Source organism: Urocitellus parryii, unplaced genomic scaffold, assembly GCF_045843805.1.
Source record: "Urocitellus parryii isolate mUroPar1 unplaced genomic scaffold, mUroPar1.hap1 Scaffold_49, whole genome shotgun sequence".
NCBI lineage: Eukaryota > Metazoa > Chordata > Mammalia > Rodentia > Sciuridae > Urocitellus > Urocitellus parryii.
The window spans coordinates 4723481-4744555 of record NW_027554054.1 but is presented as its reverse complement, the minus strand read 5'-3'; positions in this window follow the sequence as shown (position 1 = coordinate 4744555).

Here is a 21075-nt window from a genome sequence, read left to right as displayed (position 1 = left end):
CACTAAAATTTGGGGAACACGACAGAACACTTTTAAAAATATAAAAGTGTTTTAAAAATAGCCTCTCTTTTAAAAATAATTTTTAGTTGTGGATGAACACAATACATTTACTTATTTATCTAATGTGATGCTGAGGTTCGAAACCAGGATGTTAAATATGCTAGGTAAGTGCTCTACCACTGAGCCTCAATCCCAGCCCCACTTAGAACAAGAAGGCTGTGGTGAGCAGTCATGATACTGTAATTTATTTATTTATTCACCTTGAAAAGCACAGAGTGTTCAGCTACTATTAAGAATGAACGCCTGGGTAGTGGCTTTGCAGGTTTTGTAGGAAGGCAGACTTACTTTTCAGGTAAGTCTGTGATCCATATGACTTACCTGAAAACCAGGCAAGCACCAAGGTTGATCTTTATTGTGCAAGGCTGCCATCATGAGGCCACTGCAGATATTTCTGACCAGTCAATTACTGAGCCCGAGTGCCCAGTTGGGTTTTACACATTTCTGAGCTGACTCAACTCTTCTGAAATGATTGTTGTTTTCCGCCGCCAGCCAGAAAGTCATCTCAATATATTGATTAATTTCAAATGGAGGAAAATAAGGTTCTAATGCTGCCATCCAGGCCCAAGTCTTCTCCAGGGCATCTGCTAGTCCTGCTGTGAGCCTCCATCAAAATGGTCAGGAATTCACTGACAAATTTCAAAGGGGCTGAAATGTCATTACTGTTTGTATAATTTTGGATTGATTCACATTAGCATAAATGACACAAACATGACAAAGGTGGAAGGTACGCAGCAAACCTCTCATTGGCCATCTTTTTTTTATTCAGTATTCAGCAGTAGAGTCAAGCAGTGGTTTACTAGCGTGGCTTATTTTGGGAGCAGAAAATGGCTTAAGTAAGGAACTGGGTTACATAAGCTTCTTTCACCATATCAATTTTCTTTCAGAAGCTTACAATATTTTTATCATGGGCACTTATGTCATCCGTATCTCCAAATACAATATGTCAAATCTTTCTTTTCTGAAATCTAGATTCTATTTTTTGATGTTTCATAGTCCTGCCAGTAATTATATTTCCCACCTTGGTCTCCTTTTTCCTCTATGTGCTTTCTATAAAGAATAAAATAAACAAATAAAAAAAATCTTCTGCATGCCTATATAGCCCACATTTCTTTTTGTTTTGAAAACATAGGACTTGATGGTACTTTACATCTCTTTAGATCAACCTGTTTTCTAATTAATAAACCTTAAAAACCTTAAGAAAACTTCCAACATATTAAATGTCAACCTATATTTTGTATATAAAGGGGTGTTGAGATAAATTCTAGCTGTTGTTTGTCCTTGATGTAAACTGTGAAGGGTATGGAACATTACTCTAATTCTTTTGTCATTTAAAATTATAGACCTCAGCCAGTGCAAAGGAACACACACAAAACTACTTGTACCTGCCTGGTTTCAGACCCCCCCACCCTACTGGGGTGGCTGACCCAAAAACAATAAGCCCAGGAAATACCCTATTCATATTCCTGTTCCATGCTAATGACTCAGCCATACTCCAATACAATATAACCCAGGAATTGCTTTCCAACTCTAAAAGAAGCCTATATAACCCGGACCTCTGCCTCAACCCATTAGCATTTCTTGTCCCCAAAATTAGCTTTACCAGGATTACATCTATTGACTCCACTGCAAAATACTGAATAAAGTAAAGCTTGCTGTTCCCAGGTTTGCTTTTCCTTCTGTGTATTTGTCAGGTGTGCATAATTTGTTCTAAAAATTTAAACCAGAATTTTCTGGATTCTGAAATCGGAGCCCCAATATGATACAGATAAATAAGAATATTTTATTTTCATTATTCTATGTAATTCATAGGACAGGTTTACATACACAATTTATGCTCTTTTGAATTATGTTCACTTTCCAAATCTGAGGAGTATAAGAAATGTTGCAAGAGTCTTGTAATCTTTTGGAGATATTTTGGCTTTTGAGTCAGATGCAGCTCATTCTGAATTTCAGCCCACCTGCTTATTAACTTTGGGAATTCATCCATAGGAGAAAAAATATCCCACAGCCTGGACATTATGTTTCAGCACAATTGTCAAATAAGTTGCATTTCATATATTTAAGAGTCAAGGCTAGGGAAGATTAAAGGTATGTGTCCCTAAGGTCCTTGGACCCAATTTTTCTCTCTAATATCTACAATAAAGAAAAATGTAATCAGTATGAAATGAGAAAGAATAATCTGTTTTTGGACACTTCCTGGTTGGACCTTTCTTCTCTCACTCAGGGCATTTTTCTCCCACTGTTTTGAACTTGAGAAAAAATATTGTTAGAAAATAGTATCTGTCAACTCTAGCATATAAAGTGATAACCTTTTAAATTCCTGATATCAGATGACAATTCTTTTAAATTCCTGATATCAGATGACAAAGCTTTCACATCTGGAATGTGGGTACTGTGAATTGAGCTATGATAAAGAGAGGCAAACCTGAGGTGTAGTATTTTAGTAACAATGAAACTATTCAAGATAGGCTGTGTTATGCTATTAATATGTTTTTTATGTTCTTAATGTAAATACTAGAAATGTTTAAATTATTATAGTGTATTAAGTGTTTCATTGGGCATTGTTGCTTTAAGAGGTTGTTTTCCAGTTAAAAGTTCAATCTGTCCTCTAATAAGAACATACAGCATCTGGTCATGGATTCACATGCCTGTAATCTCAGCAGCTCAGGAGGCTGAGCCAGGAAAATTGCAAGTTCAATGCCAGTTCACAGCAAGAATGAGGTTCTATGAAACTCTATGACACTTGGTCTTTAACTAAAATACAATGAAAAAAGAAGGAGGAGGGGTGCATAGGTATATAATTCAGTGGCCATTGCCTCTGAGTTCAATTTTCAGTACCAGGTTAAAAAAATGGAACACAGAACAGAAAATATTGGGGGTTTTTAGCCCCCCAATTCCCTCCTGTCCTGAACCAAAAAAGGAAAAGCCGACAGACCACACACACCCAGCCCTCCCTCACCCAAGGACAATCAGACCCATCAGGGAGATGAGTCAGAGCAGGATCTCAGTTTATTGAGAGAAAACACACAGCTAATATAATGTACAGGAGCCAATCAGGATAAAGGTCAGCAGGGTGGGAGAGTTCACATTTACACCAATCCTACAGACAGTAATGGGAGGCATGAGCTGTCCAGAAGGGCGGAAGGGTTCTGAGCCTATCCTAGAGGTCATCTGATTTTTGTCACAACCAAGGAAATGGCTTCTGGTTGATCGTCAGGCTCTATCTTAGCCACAATTGGCCCCAGGACCAGGAAGCGGGTAGCAAGTTAGGTTTCCTCTTTTCTGATGCACATGGCCCATATGTTACATCATGCCCTACAAGAAAATGTTAAATAAAATTTTATACTAAGTGTCATTATATTATTTTTATTCATGAATCATATACAGGCATATGTAATCCATAAATTAAAATGATTTCCTATAAAAGATTAAAGGCAAATCTTCTGCTATTTGGACTGAATTCCACTTCCTGAATTAAATCTTACCTTAAAATAGAAGTATCCTGAGGCTCTGGGGTGCAAAACCCAGATTGGAGAAAAAATGCAACTGACAATTTGTCCTAACCTTATTCATGCCTGGAGAGGATTATATTTTTTGTCACTTAAATTTTTTATAAAAAAAAATGGCTTAATGGTCTCAGATTTGAGGGCCAATGTCTGAATCTTTGCCAAGTAAGTCATACTTACTGAGAACCATCCAATTCTGTGTGCAGCAAGAGAGGAGAGAACAGGCTTCAACAATCACTCTTTTCTTCTGAGTGCACCATTACTGCCATTCAGCTCTGGACTTTACTCTCATGCTTGGAGTCAAAGGTTGCTCTGCTATGCAGGTTCTGAAGCTCCCTAGGAGTAGGCCTGGCTCTTGAGCACCAGGATATGGTGGGTGTGCAGTGTCCTGGGGATAGAGACTGTGGGAGGGATACAGTTGAAAGCAAACCTGGCTGTGGTAGGAACAGAAGCTAGCATATGGGGACTGTTGGCAGTCTCTGGAGTCTGGAGGCCTAAGCCATGCACTGGGACAGTATGCCCTAAGTCCTGCTGGCCATCCAGGGGTGGAGCATGTCAGTTGAAGCGATTCCTTGCTGTCTTCCTTATCCTCAAAGAGAATCCTCAGCCTCTGCCTGAAATGCCATCTGGAAGATGTGTGCCTGCAGCCCAGTGTATATTCAGATGCTGATGATTGAGACGTGGAACAATTAACTTAATAAATTTTGTGATTTATATTTAGCTAAAGAGCTAAATTGAGCAATGTACCTTTAATGGACTTCTAATTCTGATTAAAGTTGATGTAGTTCCAATAGGAGCAATGAATTAACTTGCCTAAGTCTATGCCAGTGTTAATTAGTTGAGATGAGATCAAAATCAAATACAGTTGACCTTAAATTTGAATATTGGTATTCTTAAAAGAAGAGGAGGCAACATACTTAAAGTTGCAGAGAAGGCCAGAGAAACCAAAGTAAGAGATTGAAGTGGTACAAAAACAAGCCAGGAAACATTAATAACAGCTCGTAGTCACCAAAAGCTAGGAGAGAAGCATTGGACAGATTCACCCTCAGGACACCCAGAAAAAAAACACTGTTATCTGAAAACTTCATCTTTTCTACTTATTTTTACATGAAGTTTGATAAAATTAACTATTCTTTTGAGCCACTGTGTTTTGGTCATCTATTATGTCAGTTCTAGAAAAACAATCAAACAATACTGCTGATTCAGTATATAATTTGGTGCTTGATTTTATGAGTCAATGTGACAATGTTTGTGGCAGCAATCCTTTAGAAATAAAAACAAAACACTAAAATTTGCATAATACATAGACAAAGATCAGACACATACATTAAATTAAATTCTATGCAAGAAAAGCAGAGGTGTCTTTGTGATCTAGGCCAGTGTCCTCAAACATCAGCAATATCCAGAATGTAAAAACAGGAAGTGAGAAAGAGTAAAATGAATCCCCTATTCTCCCCAATTTTCCACACCCCACAAAAGGATGAAATGTTTCTACCTGAAGGGAAAAGGTTTTAAATAGACCACAAATAGACCCTCTCCATTATGTGTTTTAGAGATGGATGACCTCAGCCATCATAGCCTGCTGTATGAATGTTATCTCAACACCTGATCCTAAAACACTTCACCAAAACCAACAGATGCAAACCAAGGTGTAAATGGCAGAGACATTTTTATTTAATCTGAACGCTATTCAGAAAACATGCAGTAGAAATTCCAAATGTTTCATCAACCATTAGACAGGTATAGAATTTATATACAATGCATCTTGTGTAAAAGAGGGCACTAATTATTGATAATGCATGTATAAAATCTGCATATTTTAAACTACACTGACTTTGGCATAATACATAGACAAAGTTCAGAAACATACATAGTGCATTTGCCCTCAGACTCTCTCTCTCTCTCTCTCTCTCTCTCTCTCTCTCTATATATATATATATATATATATATATATATATATATATATATATATATATATATTAGATAGATATATAGATAGTTAGTCAGGAGCATTACAAGATAAGGCCATTCTCAGAAACATTGAGTTCCCCAGTGACTCAGGAAGACCCTATCTCAAACAACACTAATAAATAATTAGAGCTTGGGGGTGGGTTCTTGCTCAGAGGTAAAGATTCCCTGAAGAAGAAAGAGGACATGGAAAAGTAGGAGAAAAGAAGTGGAAAAGCAGAAGGCCTGTGGATGCCAGTGCTGGAGTTGGAGCTTGCTCTGAGTTCTCCAGTGGCCTTCATGCCTCCCAGATTAGTGGTGCAACAAAGTGTGTATATTGGGGATAGTGCAGGTCTGTGTGCCAGTATCCTATTAACCCCTGTGTTCCTAGTCACTGCTACATGACCCGACTTGCTAGGAAGTTCAGCACCACTCACACCCAAGATACTGTGAAGCTGAAGTAGTGGAAGGAGACAAGTCCTTCTGTGGGGTGGAAAAGGCATCACTGGAAGCAACCAGAGGGCAGTCTCCTCTGTCCTTCATTTCCCTCATGTTTCCACCAGATCTAGCTTCCCCACCATTCTGTACCACCTGATGTTTTGGAGGGAGAGGTGAGTGGCATGGAGAAGAAATTTTCTTGCTTTATTTTACCTTTCAAAGATTTGACTCTGTACAGGAAGCCCAGCTCCCATTTCCCAACCCTGACTTCCCTACACTTCTGTCATAGGCTGTCAGGAAGAAGCATTTGATAAACCCAGTGTGATTCCCTATTAAAATTGGAAGCCATCTTGCCACAAAGAAATGAAAAGCTAACTTTGGCTTTACTATAAATTACTGCAAATTCTGAACTTGATTGGAATGCCTGCCTGTGCCTTGAACTCACCCATGCCTGGCTCTCTCTGACAAGATAGTAGACCTCTCTATAAATTTATTGATGCCCCCAAAATCCTGGCCTTCTCTGGCCAAATAATGACCCTCTCTGAAGCTCTAATGACCTTCATAAATTCTGATGTTGGAGTGAGCAAAAATGTAAACTAGCCTTTGTGTTATGCTCTCAGAGTTTTGTTATCTGTAACACCCCCTTTGTGTAACTTTCTAGACTATAAAGCTAGGCTGCAAGAATGCTGAAGGGCTTTCTTATTCCCATGGTTTTTGGTGAGAGAGGCAGCCCAACCAGTTGAAATAATAAGCTTGCTTTAATTTGATGTTAATTGGAGTCAGTGGTCTTTTCTTTGCATCCTGGTCTAGCACATTGTCCTAACTCACCTTTCTTTCCAGATATTTCAAGCTTTTGTAAATAATTTAAAGGATCTTCTCTGTTGTTGAATTTCAAAACTAAATTTCTTATTCCACCTGTCAAAAATAATTACATGCCATATTTTTTTGTATTTCAATGCTCATGTAATTTCTCTTCCTTTTTTCCCTCTCTTTTCCAATTAGTAGTTTACTGCTTGCTTAAATACTGGTTGTAATTCAACTCACTTATAAAATATACATAATTTTAGTATACATTAATTCTAATGTACCATTTATAGCCTATTCAGCATTATTTTGGACATAATTACCTCTACATTATTTTTGATAAATCTTTTTACTATATATTTTTTCAATGCTGAAGATTCACATAAGGGTTTACTTCAAAGGCATTGACAAATGTCAAAATTGGGAGGTCTACTTTTTTCTTGTTTGATTATAAGTTACAATTATAATATGATGATGGCATTGTGTATTTGTAACACTTACAAAAATTTGGGAGAGGGGAAATTCGGATTGAACCCAGGGTAACTTTACCTCTGAGTTGCCTCCTCAATCTTCTTTTTAAATTCATTTTTAGTTTGAGACAGGGTTTTTACTAACTTGCTGATGTCCTTACTAAGTTGATGAAGCTGACTTTTAACTTATGATCTCCTTATTTGTCCTTCCACTACTGAGATTTCAGGACTGTACTATTATATCTAGTCACTAATTTTTTCTTAAAATTATATACATGTTGCACATAAACCACATTTAACCAAGGTAGTTATGCCCACCCATAACCCAAGCAACTAGGGAGACTCAGGCAGGAGGATCAGGAGTTCAAGGCCAACCTCTGAAACTTTGCAAGAACCTGTCTCAAAATAAAAAATAAAATAGGCCTGGGGATGTAGTTAGTGATTCAGTGCTCCTTGAGTTTAATTCCTGGTACAAAATAAGGGGGTGGAGTGGGCATGAATGCAGGCTATCTCAAGAGTGAGAGCACTTCTGTGGTTTGGGCTCTTCTTTTAAAGGAAACTTGGTGAGTGTGGGCCTGGGCAGGTATGTGGAGATGACATCAGTCTGGTGATCACAGATGGCTTATGGAGGTCTGGGAGTTCCAGGGTTCCTTAGATTGACATCTTCTCCATTATCGGATCAATAGATAAGATTGGGAATGTACCCTATAATATAGGTTTACTATCTCCTTTCTCAACCAATTTTAAAAATGCATGTATTAGTGGGCTAATTAACAGTGCACAGGGCAGTTTTCTTAAGTGATGAGTTTCCTGTGACTGGAAGATTGTGGGTGATGCTATGGGAGTGACAGGTCTGGGAGAAAAAGTGGCTTGGGGAGTGAAAGTATGAGGAACTTTACAACAGTGCTTTCAGATGAAAGGAAAAAGTGTCTTCTTTCCTTTCTTTTGTCTCGTTTTTACCTTTTTTTTCTATCTCTTCTATCCTATCTCAAGCTGACATGCCAAGGTACCACTCCTGCTTGCCTGAAAAACTCCATCTTAAAATGATTCCGTGCAGTTGTCTGGGGTCAGGTCACAAATTTAGGAGTCCTGGTTTTTCCCAAGCACCAGTTCTGTCCCTCAACCTGAGCTGTGGGTGTCTGAACAAAACCTTGCCCTTCTCTGCTCTGTTCATTTTATCCATGCAATGAAAGGAAACGAGTCAGGAATTGGTTTTGTCTGATTCTCTGTTGAAAAAGTTAGAAATTCAGATTTTGGTATAAAATTTAGATTTTTAGTTGCTAGTAATGAATTCAAAATTGTACACAATACCTCTGGAGATCAAAGGAGACACTACAGGGAGCAGACTGAATCTAGAGATCCCGGCTTGCTAACGTGGGACACGAAAGTCTCTGTCTCATATTTAGTGCTGTGGTTTTCATCAGCACAACTCATTGGAAATTCCTGGAGATTAAAAAAAACAACATGGACTCTCTAGTACCCTCAAAGTTCTGAGTTAATGGCTAGAAACAGGACACAAACATGAGGTACCAGATGCAGGGCTGAATCCTGGCTGTGCTGTAAACCTGAGTGGTAAGTTCCATTATATCACTGAGCATTGTCTTCCCAATGTGACCTGAAGGCTGTTGGCAATGCAGAAAGGACTCTCAAGTAAAGCTTTGGCACAGAAAAAGTGTTCAGTGAATGAAGGGGGAAAGGTATCAGGCAGCTACTTTTGACTTAGCAAACTTGAATCTGGCCTTGGAAAACAAGCCCATTTGCTTTCAGGACTGAGATAGTATAATGTTCCAGAGGGATGAGGGTGGGGATACATGAATCTAGGCTCCATTTCTGCCACTGGTCAGCTGTGGAGTTGGCGAGTTTGACAGTTTGATGTTCTCTGTTCTGGGCCTTAGTATCACCTAATTCTTTAACAATGCTTTGGCCAGGGCTATTTGTTCAATGTAAATGCCAAAATTTCATTCCAGACTTATTTGTGGGGGTGGGGAGGGGTGGGGGCTGACTGACTCAATCAACTCAAAGCTTCTATCTGGAGGCTGAGGCAGAAGGATCGCAAGTTCAAAACCAGGCTCATAACTTAAAAATTTATTAAAAAAAAAAAAAGCTGGAGATTTGGCTCAGTGGTGAAGTGCTCTTGGAATCAATACCTTGTATCAAAAGCAAAAACAAACAAAAAACAAAACAAGTAAAGGGCTGTAGATGTACCTCTGTGGTAGAGGATTTGCCAGGCAAGCAAGAGGCTCTGGGTTCAATCCCAGTACCACCCCTCCCACCCAAACAAAAAATAAATAAATAAAAGCAAAAATTACACATGTCCAGGCCAGTAGTGGGCAAGCCTGTAATCCCAATGACTCAGGAGGCTGAGGGAGGGGGATCAAGGTCAGCCTAGGCACTTTAAGATCTGCCTAAAAACAAAAAGGACTGGGTGTATTTCAGTGATAAAGTGCCCTTGGGTTCAATCCTGAGTGCTGCAAAAAGAAAAAAAAAAAAACAACAAAAAATATATTGGCCAGTGACAGGATCTTCTACCCCAGATTTGGAGCCCTTGAAGGACCAACAGAACCTGCCCAGTGTGTCCTCAGACCCCCAGAGGAAAGAAACCCAGGGCTCTGTGGAGCCACGGCCCCACACAGTGGCAGGGGGTGCCCAACCCATCTTGCTAACCATTGTCCTCCGGGCCCTCAGAGGAGCCTCCTGGGAGAGTCTCCTGGCTCCTCGCTCTGGGAAACCCACTGGGCTGCAGTTACCACCTCCTGCCCTCCAGGTTGCACCCTGACCTCTCCCCACCCCCGCCTGGTCCCTTCCCACACTCTGCCCTCTCTCGCCCACTACGGGGTGCCAGGTGGTCCCCCTTGGCTCCCTGGCTCAAGGACAATCCTCCCCCACTCTGCCCCGGGGTGGCTCCTCAGTGGGAGGCCGGGAACTCACCCTCAAGCCACCCCCATGCCCCCAGCTCCAGGGCTCGGCTTCCTGCCCCTCTGCGCCCCACCTCTGGAATTCCTGCTGGAACGTACACCACCCTGCCGCTCCTGCCCTTGCAGGGTGTGCAGGCGAGTGTGCACACCACTGAACACAGGGTTGCAGGGAGTCACAGCTGCACTAGGTCCCTCTAGTGGTGCCTGAACCTGCACACGTGTGTATTCGTGCATCCCACTGTATGCCTACCCCGGTGGGTGTGTAATTGTTTGTGCACACACACTCAGTGATGCTTTTCTGAAAAATCCTGGGCTGGCAGTTTAAATATAAAGAGGCTTTATTTAATGCCAGAAGCATTTCCCCCAAGTTCCCAGAGTGGGAAACGTCACCTGTTTGCCCCTCCCTTAGAGATCAGCCGGCCAAGGCTTGCTGGGCTTGGGGGGGGCATAGTGGGTGGGACAGATGCCTGGTTAAGAGATTTTATTTTCCAAGGTTCATCCCCATCCCCCCCAGACTTCAAACCTCCCTGGGTATCTGTCTCTCCAGGCCCTGTTTAACTTTTAAGATTTCCTCTTTGAATACCTAGGAGTGTTAAAATGATGCCAACATCATTCTGGCGGTGGAATTCAAGTTGAAGAGCAGCCAGAATGAGGAACGCTGAGGAGCTAGGAGATGCGGTAGGGGAGGGTGATTGGGGCAAAGCAAGGAAATTGAGAGCAAGGGGAGTAAGTAGGGTAATCCTTCGAGCGGGTGTCCTCACCTACCATTAACTGCTTTACACTGAGGGCAAGGACACCTGTCTGATAAGGTTGTTTGGAGTTTCCTTCCTGTACTATAGATCTGATGCCTAGGACTGTCTGCTCAACAAAGGTGATAACAAATTGATCACTTCTTTGGGTTTTTATGAGCAGGATAGGAATAAGGTATAAAAGCATGCGCATTGGGGTTCTGGGTCGGCATCCTGGCCACATAGTTTTCTGGTAGTATCACTCCATGTAAATTTCTGCATTCCCTCTTTCCTTCTCAGTAAAGTGTAGCCAATATCGGTTACACCTCTCCCAGAGTTATTCTAAGGATTAAATGAGTTAATTTACATAAGCTCTAGAACAATACCTGGCACATCTAAGTGTTGTGTATGTTTCCCTTTTTTGTTATTGGCATCACCCGTATTTATTTTGCCCTCCCTCACATTAAGAATGTTTTATACATCTGCACATTTTAAATGGTTGGGCAGGGGGAGAAAACTTTTATTTCAGGATGCATGAAATGGAGTGACCATAAATAAAGTTTTATTGGCACACAGCCACACCCATTTGTGGATGCTTTCCTACTGGGAAGGCAGTTAAATCCTTTTAATGGAGACCTTATGGCATCCAAAGCCAAATATATTACTATCTGGTTATTAGAGGAAAAGTTTGCTGAGCCTTGCTGGACAATATCACCTCCATGAGTGCATAGAGATTTGCCTGTGTGATCATTAGCATATCCCCCTGCACCTGGAACAGCACCTGGAACATAATGCATGCCTAGTAAGTGTTTGTTGCATTAATGAGTTTGGCCCTAGGCAGTGGTGGAGCTGTGGCTCTCACATGCCTGAGCTAGGCATGGGAGTCCATAGTGATTCCAGCAGGTGCTCCTTTGGAGATCCAGAAGAGAGAATCTGTCTCCTACCCCTACCTTCTCAGGGGTTACCAAGGAATCAGATGGCTACAGGTAAGCAACAGATGCCCACTTTAGCCTTGCTTTAGTATAGGCACTTACCTGGCTCAGGTAGGTACCTTTCTATAAGCCCAACTGCATGAGCAGATTCTAAAAGAGAGTCAGCTTGTCACCTGCAGTAGGTGTGTGTTCTCACACCTTCCCTTCCACTGTGGCAGTCTGGGAGCAGGAAGGAGTTGGAAAATGAATTATCTGACCTTCCTAGGTGGGAAGCTCTCTGGAGAGGAGGTCTGGGGGATAGCCCTTCCTTTCCTGGAGCCCAAGGATCCCTGAGACCATTAGCCATGATTAGATTCCTCTGGGCCCTGTCAAGAGGCTTTGCAAGGATCCTAGTGAAAGGTTCTTGTGAACATGGCTAGGGGAAAAAACAGTTACTCCCCATGTGAGAACAAGCTGCTGTGCAGCTCAGTGGTAGAGTGACCCTGAGTTCAATCCCCAGTATTGCAAAACAAAACCCTCTCCTCAAACCCCAAATAAACATGAGATCAAGCAGACAATGTAGACAATGCCTGGAATTTAGGAAGTGGTAGGTGCCCCATGTTGGCTGGCCCACTCATGCTGGTCTCTGGCCAATATAAAGGTTTGGGGAAGGAGGTAGCTCTTTCTCACTGACCTTGAGACTGCCAGACCTGCTTGCAGCCATACTGTCATTGTGTGGACTCTGAATGAAGTCAGAATGCGGGAATGCGGGTTGGCAAGCTGAGTGATGGAGAGACAGCTTGTCTCCCTCATCATATTACTTGAATACCTGAATTCTCCAGAGTCTGAAGCTGAAACTACAATTCTTTTTTTTTGAAACCAGATTTTGAAAAATCACTTACAATAGAAAAATTCTGATTTGTGGTCACTGTCATCCCCGTGTGTTCACTCGGAGGCTCCCAAGCCAAGAAGGCACAATGCACTGATCCAGGTGGGCTTTCTACAAGGGCAGAAGGCTGTTAAGAATATTCAGAGATGGAAATCTGGTCTGGGGTGTAGCTCAGCGATAGAGCACTTCCTTAGCAAGGGATGGAGGTGGGAAAGTGAGCCACAAACCTGCCTGACATGTCGAGTGTCTGTTGTTCCCAATGACACCTCTGAGCATCCCCTTCTCAACTCTCAGATGTCTTGAAGGGGGCCAACAGAACCTCAACACCTCTGAGGATCAGACGGAGCTGCAGATCAGCAGGGCTTGCAGCCTTCTATCCTGGAGGCTCAGCATAGCCTCCTGGCCCTTTCACTCTTGCCTGGAGCTTTTACCTCCTTCTTACTAAGGTGCCCCTTCTTTCTGGCAACCACTATTCCAAAGAAAGCAGTACATAAAAGGAAGGCAGAGCCAGGTGCAGATCTGTAATCTCAGAGGCTGACGATGGAGGATTGCAAGTTCGAGGCCAGGCTCAGAAATTTACTGAGGCCCTAAGTAACTTAGTGAGAACTTGTCTTAAAATTTAAAAAAAAGGGCTGGGGACTTAGCTCAGTGGTTAAGTACTCCTGGATTTAATCCCCAGTATCAAAAAACAAAACCCCGCCACGAAGACAAAAAACAAACAAACAAAAACAGGGAGACAGGACTGGGTAAGATAAACAAAGAACCGAGTCTTTGTCCTAGGGCAAGTAACGTCTTGAGCCTCAGTTTCACTCCTGTAAAATGGGACCCTCTTTGCCTCCCTGCCTGTTCACCATATGACATTTCTTTTGAGGAGCCAGAACTTCTCTCCTGAGGTGCAAATACCTAAATACTGGGGGCTTTTACAGCCCTGCTGGATACCAGGGCAGGCCTGTAACCCTATAGGAACTTTCTTAATTAGGAGGAGCTTAGGTCTAGTTGGAGGTGGTAGAAGGTACCTATGACATTTGATTTGAAGCTCTATCTCTGCAAGATTGAGACAACATTGGTTCCACAAACAAAGAAAGTCCCCCAAACAAATGTAAATTTTTTCTTCTATTGGGAGCATATGAAAATCTGTGTATTATTTTCTGCATGTTAAAAATCTTTCAACTAGCTGGACACAGTGGCACATACCTGTAATCCCAGCAGCTCTGGAGGCTGGGGCAGGAGGATCACTAGTTCAAATCCAGCCTCAGCAATGGAGAGGCACTAAGCAACTCAGTGAGATCCAGTCTCTAAATGAAATGCAAAATAGGTCTGGGGATGTGGCTCAGTGGTCGAGTGCCCCTAAGTTCAATGCTTGGTACATCCTGTCACAATCTTTCCACTAGGGACTGTGGGTGTAGCTCAGTGGTAAAGTGCTTACCTAGCATATGTGAAGCACTGGGTTTCAATCCTCAACACCACAGATAATTAAATAAATTAAATAAAGGTATTGTGTCCATCTACATCTAATTTTTTTTTAATTTTTTGACTTAATCAAAAGGTTTTGGGGATTGATGGAGATTTGGGAAAATGCTATCTGCCCCCATTCCATTGACACCTGATACAATTGTCTGTGGTTCTAAGATACCATCTTTATCTCCATCTCTAGCTTAACCTTTACATTTATCTAGCGGTTTATATATCCATCCATCTAAATCGATACATCAATGCTATGCTTCAGGCAAAGTGTAGAAGCTGGAATTAACTAGCTGGAGAGGGAAAAATTTCCAATTTTGGAGGGAGATTCACCTGAATTTCAATCCTGGGTTTATCCCTTAAGGGCTGTGAGACTTTGGATTAGGGACATAATCAGCCTTCCTGAGACTCAGTTTTATTACATGCAAAATGGAATTTATAACAGTACCGTGGGCATCAGCTTAGTTCTGTAGGGAGTGCTCTCTGTATGGCATCAGGTGGGGCACTGGGGGAAAAGTGTGGGGAGGAGGAGGTTTTCCTTCCCCTAGACCAGGGGATGCTGCCTATCAATTTACCCACTTCAGACCCAGGCAAGGTTTCTGAGAAGCACAGGGCAGGGGAGTTCCGTTGGCTTTTTGAGAAAGGCTTGGTGTCTCAGGAGTAGTCAGTGCCCCTTGGGCCACTGTGGGGAGCCTGAACTGGGAGGCACATTGAGCATGGTGAGTGCACTGGGTGAGGCCTGGAGTGCAGGTTGGGGCTGTGGCAGACAGAGACCTCATAATCCAATCACTCCCAAGCCCTGACTCTGAGGGATGGGCCTCACGCTCACAGGCAATGCCCCTACCCCGTCCCTCAGGTCACTCCTCGGCTGGTCTCAAACTTGCAGTTCTGGGAGGTCGCTGGTGGCGCCTTGGGCAGTAGGGAACTCTGAGTGGAACCCCTTGATGTATGCGATGGACAAAGGCTCCCACCTCCTCAGGACAAGCCTGCATCTCAGACATAGCGAGGAGGACCCAAGCACTGATCGCTCTGAGGCTGAACCAGATGAACCAGCCTACCAGGATGGGGAAGTTGCAAGCTGTCTTCCTAGGGCCCTCTTTCACTTAAAAACAATTAAACTGCAAAAAATGGTTTTCAACATTTTTCTGCCTCCTTTTGCAAGGGAAGGAGAACCCTTGCCTTCTCCCATCTGATCACTTTGTCCCCTGAGTCCAGAAAGTTTCTGACCGCCCCTCCCCCACCTTACTCCCTCCAGGAGAAGAGAGATCTAGAATGCGCCATGAGGCAGTGTATCTAGTGAATCCACTGTGTCCCTTGGCTTGCCCCCTTCCCCACTGGAAGTTCCAACAGGCAGGAGACCTTTTTGCTTTCTCCAACTGCATCACCCCAGCACCTGGCCCAGGGCCTGTCCTAGGAGAGGTCAGTAAACATTCCTTAGGTGAAGAACACTAACTTTACATTTACAGGGAGTAAGAGTTTATTTATTTATTTATTTATTATTGGTTGTTCAAAACATTACAAAGCTTTTGACATATCATATTTCATATATTAGATTAAATCACTGTTCTATGTCCTTTACCTATTGGCTCTTATGCTCCTCAAAGCTGCCTTACAAGGTGGGTACAAGCATGTCCTCATTTTCAAAGATAAGGGCACCCCCCCATTACCTACTTCCTAAAATGAGGCAAGTAGGCCCTACCTCCTATAGTGTCCACTACCTCCTGATGGTTTGTTCCAATATGTAGATTGATTCACGGATAAAGACAGAGCCCTCATGATCCAATCACTCCCCCAAGCCCTGACTCTGAACATTGCTGCTCTGGAGACCAAGCCTTCAAGATAGGAGCCTCTGGGAAAGGTTTCAGGTACAAAGCGCAAAAGATGGTAAACAGCACGGCTGGGATTCAAATTTAGCCCTTCCTGGTTCTTTACGCAATATGAGCCTCTGTGCTACGTGGCAGCCCTCTCTGTCCAATGCCCACCTCTGATCTCTGGGCATTGCTCTGACATCTACTCTAGTCACCCCTCATTCACTGGGCAGGGAGTAGGCACCATGATGAGTTGGGGGTATGTATCAAAATATAGGCCTCTGTCCTGAAAGAGCTTTTGGTTTACTTGGGTGGGCCAAGATTTCTACCCCTGGTTCTCTTGTCCACTAGAGAGCCTTTGTGTGACAGTGGTTGAGTGCACTGTATACGGACCCCTCCTCTATATGCCATCCAGGATGCTGGTGTTTCTCTGGATGACATCACTGCATTCTCAGCATCCATAGGGCACAGGGTATTTAAAGGGAGCAGTAGACCCACCCAGAGTGGATGACAGAATTTTCCTCATTTCTGCCGGTGGGTATAGGGTCCTCAAAAAGCATTTCCTGTGTTCAGCTGAGGCAGGGACCACACATGTTGACACCTCCCTTATATATCTTCTGGGCCTGTGTACCTAGGAGATTCTTTCTATGACAGTAGGAGTGGAGGTGCTGAAAAGGGCTATGTACACAGGAAAAAAAAAAGTACCCATGCCAGGTGTAGGGGTACACACCAGTATTCTCAGCTACATGGGAGGCTGAGGAAGGAGGACTGCAAGTTTGAGGCCAGTCAGAGCAATTTAGGGAGACTCTACTTCAGAATAAAAGGAAACAAACAAACGTTTTAATTTTTCTCAAAATGATCTGAGCCAATTTGTTGCTTCTTGATAGATTCAGATAACAGTGTCATAAGAGAGGTTAGAGTCAGGTGTGGTCTCCTGCTGCCCTACAACCTCTCTAGCAGGTGATAGTGAAGGCAAATGTTAGACCAAATTTGCTACACAAATTGACAGTCATCACACAAACATTCAGCAGCAAAGTGGAGTCTTTTTCTTTTTTTTTTTTTTTTTTTTTGGTGTGTGTATGTGTGTTGGGAATTGAACTCAGGGGCTCTCAACCACTGAGCCATACCCCCAGCCCTATTTTGTATTTTATTTACAGACAGGGTCTCACTGAGTTGCTTAGTGCCTCACCATTGCTCAGGCTGGCTTTTTGAACTCACGATTCTCCTGCCTCAGCCTCCTGAGCTGCTGGGATTACAGGTGTGTGCCTCTGTGCCTGGCAAAAGTGGGGTCATTTTAAAGATTAAAACAGGCCCTATAAAGTAGTTTCAACAGCTCAATGTAGCCCCAGATCCATGTTTCAGGCTATCTGCCCACTTCCCAGGGTGAGGAGCCCATCACATTCCTAGGCAGGCTTTGTTGTCCTCAGAATTTCTACCCATAGCTGGACACAGGATGGCCTGCGGGTAGAGCTTTGTGTGTAGGGGGCGTGCAGTTACCCTAGCCTCACCCGCATGCAAGGTTGAAAGCAGTCTAGACTCTGTTTGTTAAACTATACCTCAAAGGCCTTGGATGTCACCAATGAGAACCCATTTTTAAATCTACCACATTTTTGCTTGTTTTCTAATATGATAATTAAATTTATTGGTGGATGAATGATGTACTCAAGACCAAAGGATGTGAGACTAGTCCTGGAATGTGCCCACTGCCTGCTGGGGCTGTCTACATGTGCACTCCTTGTCAAAGCTTATAAAACCAGGCCTCATATCACATTTATTATATTGAATTTTTTTTAAAAAATTGTTTTAAAATTGAAGAAAATACTGCCGGGTGCATGCGTACATGCTGGTAATCCCAGCTACATGGGAGGTTGAGGCAGGAGGATTGCAAGTTTGAGGCCAGTCAGGGCAATTTGGGGAGATGCTGTTTCAGAATAAAAGATAAAAAGGATGGGGGAATGTTGCTGAGTGTAGCGTGCCCCGGGGTCCGATCCCTAGTGCTGGGGGAAAAAAATGAAAGCCAGTCATCAACATTGTAACAGAAAACAAAGCCCCAAGTGAACCAAAGTCCAGCACCCACAGGCTCCATTGCACAGCAGCACACGAAGGGCAGCCAGAGGTGGTCCAGGCAGAGGCTCCTTGGGCCAAGGCAAGGAGTTTCAAGCTTTCTGAGGGTGTGAATCCACCGGGGACCCTCCCAATGAGTTGGGTTCCTTGCTGCCTTGTGGGTGTTCCCTGCAAAGACTGCTGATGCTTAAAAAACTAAATAATTATAATAATGATGATAAAATAGAAATGGCTTTCCTAGCTGAACAGAAACTGGAGAAGACAAGGAGGTTCCCACACCTGACTTATTGTTTTTGGCACCAGGCTCCTGCAGCCCCAGGGAGGCAGATGTCTGGGTCTGCTGCTGGCCTCTTTGAGTTGTGGTCATGGGGGGGGGAACCTCTGAGGAATTTCAGAAGCATCTGCAGGGATTTTCCTCCCCTGAAATGGTAGGCTGAGAACTAGAAGCAAAGAAGGGGATATGCTCTTCTCCCTTGCCTTATCCTCTTGTGAATGCCTAGAAACTTCAAGACCAGCTGGGTGTTGTGGCACATACCTGTAATCCCAGGGACTGTGGAGGCAGAGGCAGAAGGATTGCAAGTTTGATGCCAGCCCATCAAATTTAGTGAGATCCTGTCTTAAAATAAAAGAAAAGGGGCTGGGGATGCAGCACAGTGGCAAAGCGCTTGCGTGATGTAGGGAGAGGTCCCAGGTTCAACCCCTATGACCACAAAAAAATAAAAAGCAGGGGAAGCCAAAACCTCAAGATGAGGAAGCTGAGGCAGGTGGACCTCAGGAACATAGGGAGACCCTGTGCCGCAGTCTGGCTGGGCACAAATAACTGAGCTGCCACAAAGCTTTGTAGATTCAAACAGCAACTCTTTATTCCCCAACTCTCACCGGCACTGCAGAAACCACACGTGACCACACTCCCTCCACCGGGCTCTGTCCAATCTCTCCGAATCCCCATGAGAACTCTACAGGAACTCTAAAGTAGTAAGAAGCAAGAGTCACCCTATTACCTGACAGTAAATGTCAAATATACAATTCAATCAATCCAGCATCACAGCAATTATATATAGCTTAACTCAAATCATCATCTCAATGTTTCCTGGCATCACCTTTCAAACATTCCCTCTGGCAAATGCCAGACGTCATTCTGACTGGGCCATGGCTCTCAATAGCCCTGTTTCAAAAAAAAAGGGGGGGGGACTGGGAAGGTAGCTCAGGGGTAAAATGCCACTTGTTTCAAACCCCAGTACCAGAAGAAAACCCCCAATCAACAACAACAATACAACCTCAAGACCAGGTTCCTGGGGAAGAAGCCCTCAATCTGCCCAGACACTGGCACACTGGGAAAGCAGCAGCCAGACCTGTGGTGAGCCGTTTCTGTGAACTGTGGCCGCCATTACAAGATGGCGCTGGTTTCCCCTGTAGTCTGTGACAAACAACTCCTTATCAGAATGAGTTGGCATGCTGTGACTTGGCACCCTGTGAGAAAAGTCCACGTGGCAGCTTCGCATTGGGGCTTAAGGTGCTTTATTAAGGCTGGGAGGGGCATCCAGGGGTTAAGAAGAAAAGTATCAAGGACCTGAATAAACGGCTGAAAGAAGATTCCTGAGTTGCGTCTTCCTTGCGGGCAAGGGGTCGCGACAAGTGGTGCCGAGACCCGGGAACCAGAACTTTCAGTCAGTCAGGGGTGGTGCACCGGTTAGTCCCAGGTAAGTGGGATCTGCGATGAAAGCAGGGATAGTCCCAGTAAGTGGGATCCGCGTCCAAAGCGGGGTCAGCTCCTCTGCAAAGAAAGAGAGAGCCTCATATTTATTGCAGCTGCACTGTGTACTTTCACTTTTGTTTTCTGTGTTTCTTTTGTTGTGTCATCTCGTTTTTGTTTTTTGTGATATCGCTTGTTGTTTTTTGTGCGTCTTTTGTTGTTGTGTCATGGGTGCCGCGTCTTCAAGTCCGCTCCTCCTGGCCCTAGATAACCTGTTACGTTCCAAGGGCCTGAAAGTGAAACGTAGTACTTTAGAGAGATTTTTACAGAAGACAGATATTGCTGCGCCGTGGTTTGCATTCTCGGGCAGCCTTACTATACCTAGCTGGGATAAATTAGGCAAAGACCTTGACTTTGCTTCTGAGCAGGGCATATTAGAGGGTGGGGTGATACCCCTTTGGAAGATGGTCCGTAGTTGCCTCACAGATGACAGATGTCAGGACGCACTTACTAAAGGACAGGAAGTTTTAGAGCAATTACATGAGGAGAAGTCAGAAACGGCAGAAAGTGAGGTATCTCAGGAGGATGGGAGTGTGCGGAGCATGAAACAGGGGAGGAGGCGGCTGTCTCCGGCAAGAAGTGAGATATCTCAGAAGGATGGGAATGTACAGAATGTGAAACAGGGGAGGAGACGATTGTATCCAGATCTCAGTGTGCTGCGCACACCCCCATGCGAAAGTGGGTCAGAGAAAGAGGAGGATGAGGAGGAGGAGCTTGGGAGGCTGTCTTGTCAGCTAGGGAGTGTAGGTATGGGAGAAGGGAACAGAAATAAACAGGGGCTCAAGAAAAATGATCCTCCAGATCCACCGCCGTATGGTGGGGGTGTTTCGGGGAGAGCTTTCCATGCCCAAACATGGAGGGCTGTTAATGCTGAGATGGGTCTTGCTTATCCAGTTTTTCAGGATGACAATAGGGGAAGATTCCATGAACCCTTAGATTTCAAAATTGTGAAGACCCTGGCGGAGTCCGTGCGTACTTATGGGGTGGATGCCGCCTTCACACTAACTCAGGTGGAGAGTTTGTCTAGATACTGCATGACTCCCTCTGACTGGGCTAGCCTTGTTCGGGCTTGTGTTTCCCCGGGTAAATATTTGGACTGGAGAGCATTTATGCTAGAGGGCGCAATAGAGCAGGCCGCCCAAAACCATGCGGCGGGACACCCCGCTTGGGATAAGGACATGCTTTTGGGGCAGGGGAGATTTGCTAATCAACAGACAGGATTTCCTCTTGAGGTATATGACCAAATTAACAGCATTTGCATTCGGGCATGGAAATCACTTCCAAATAGAGGAGAGGTATCTGGTAATTTGACCAAGATTCT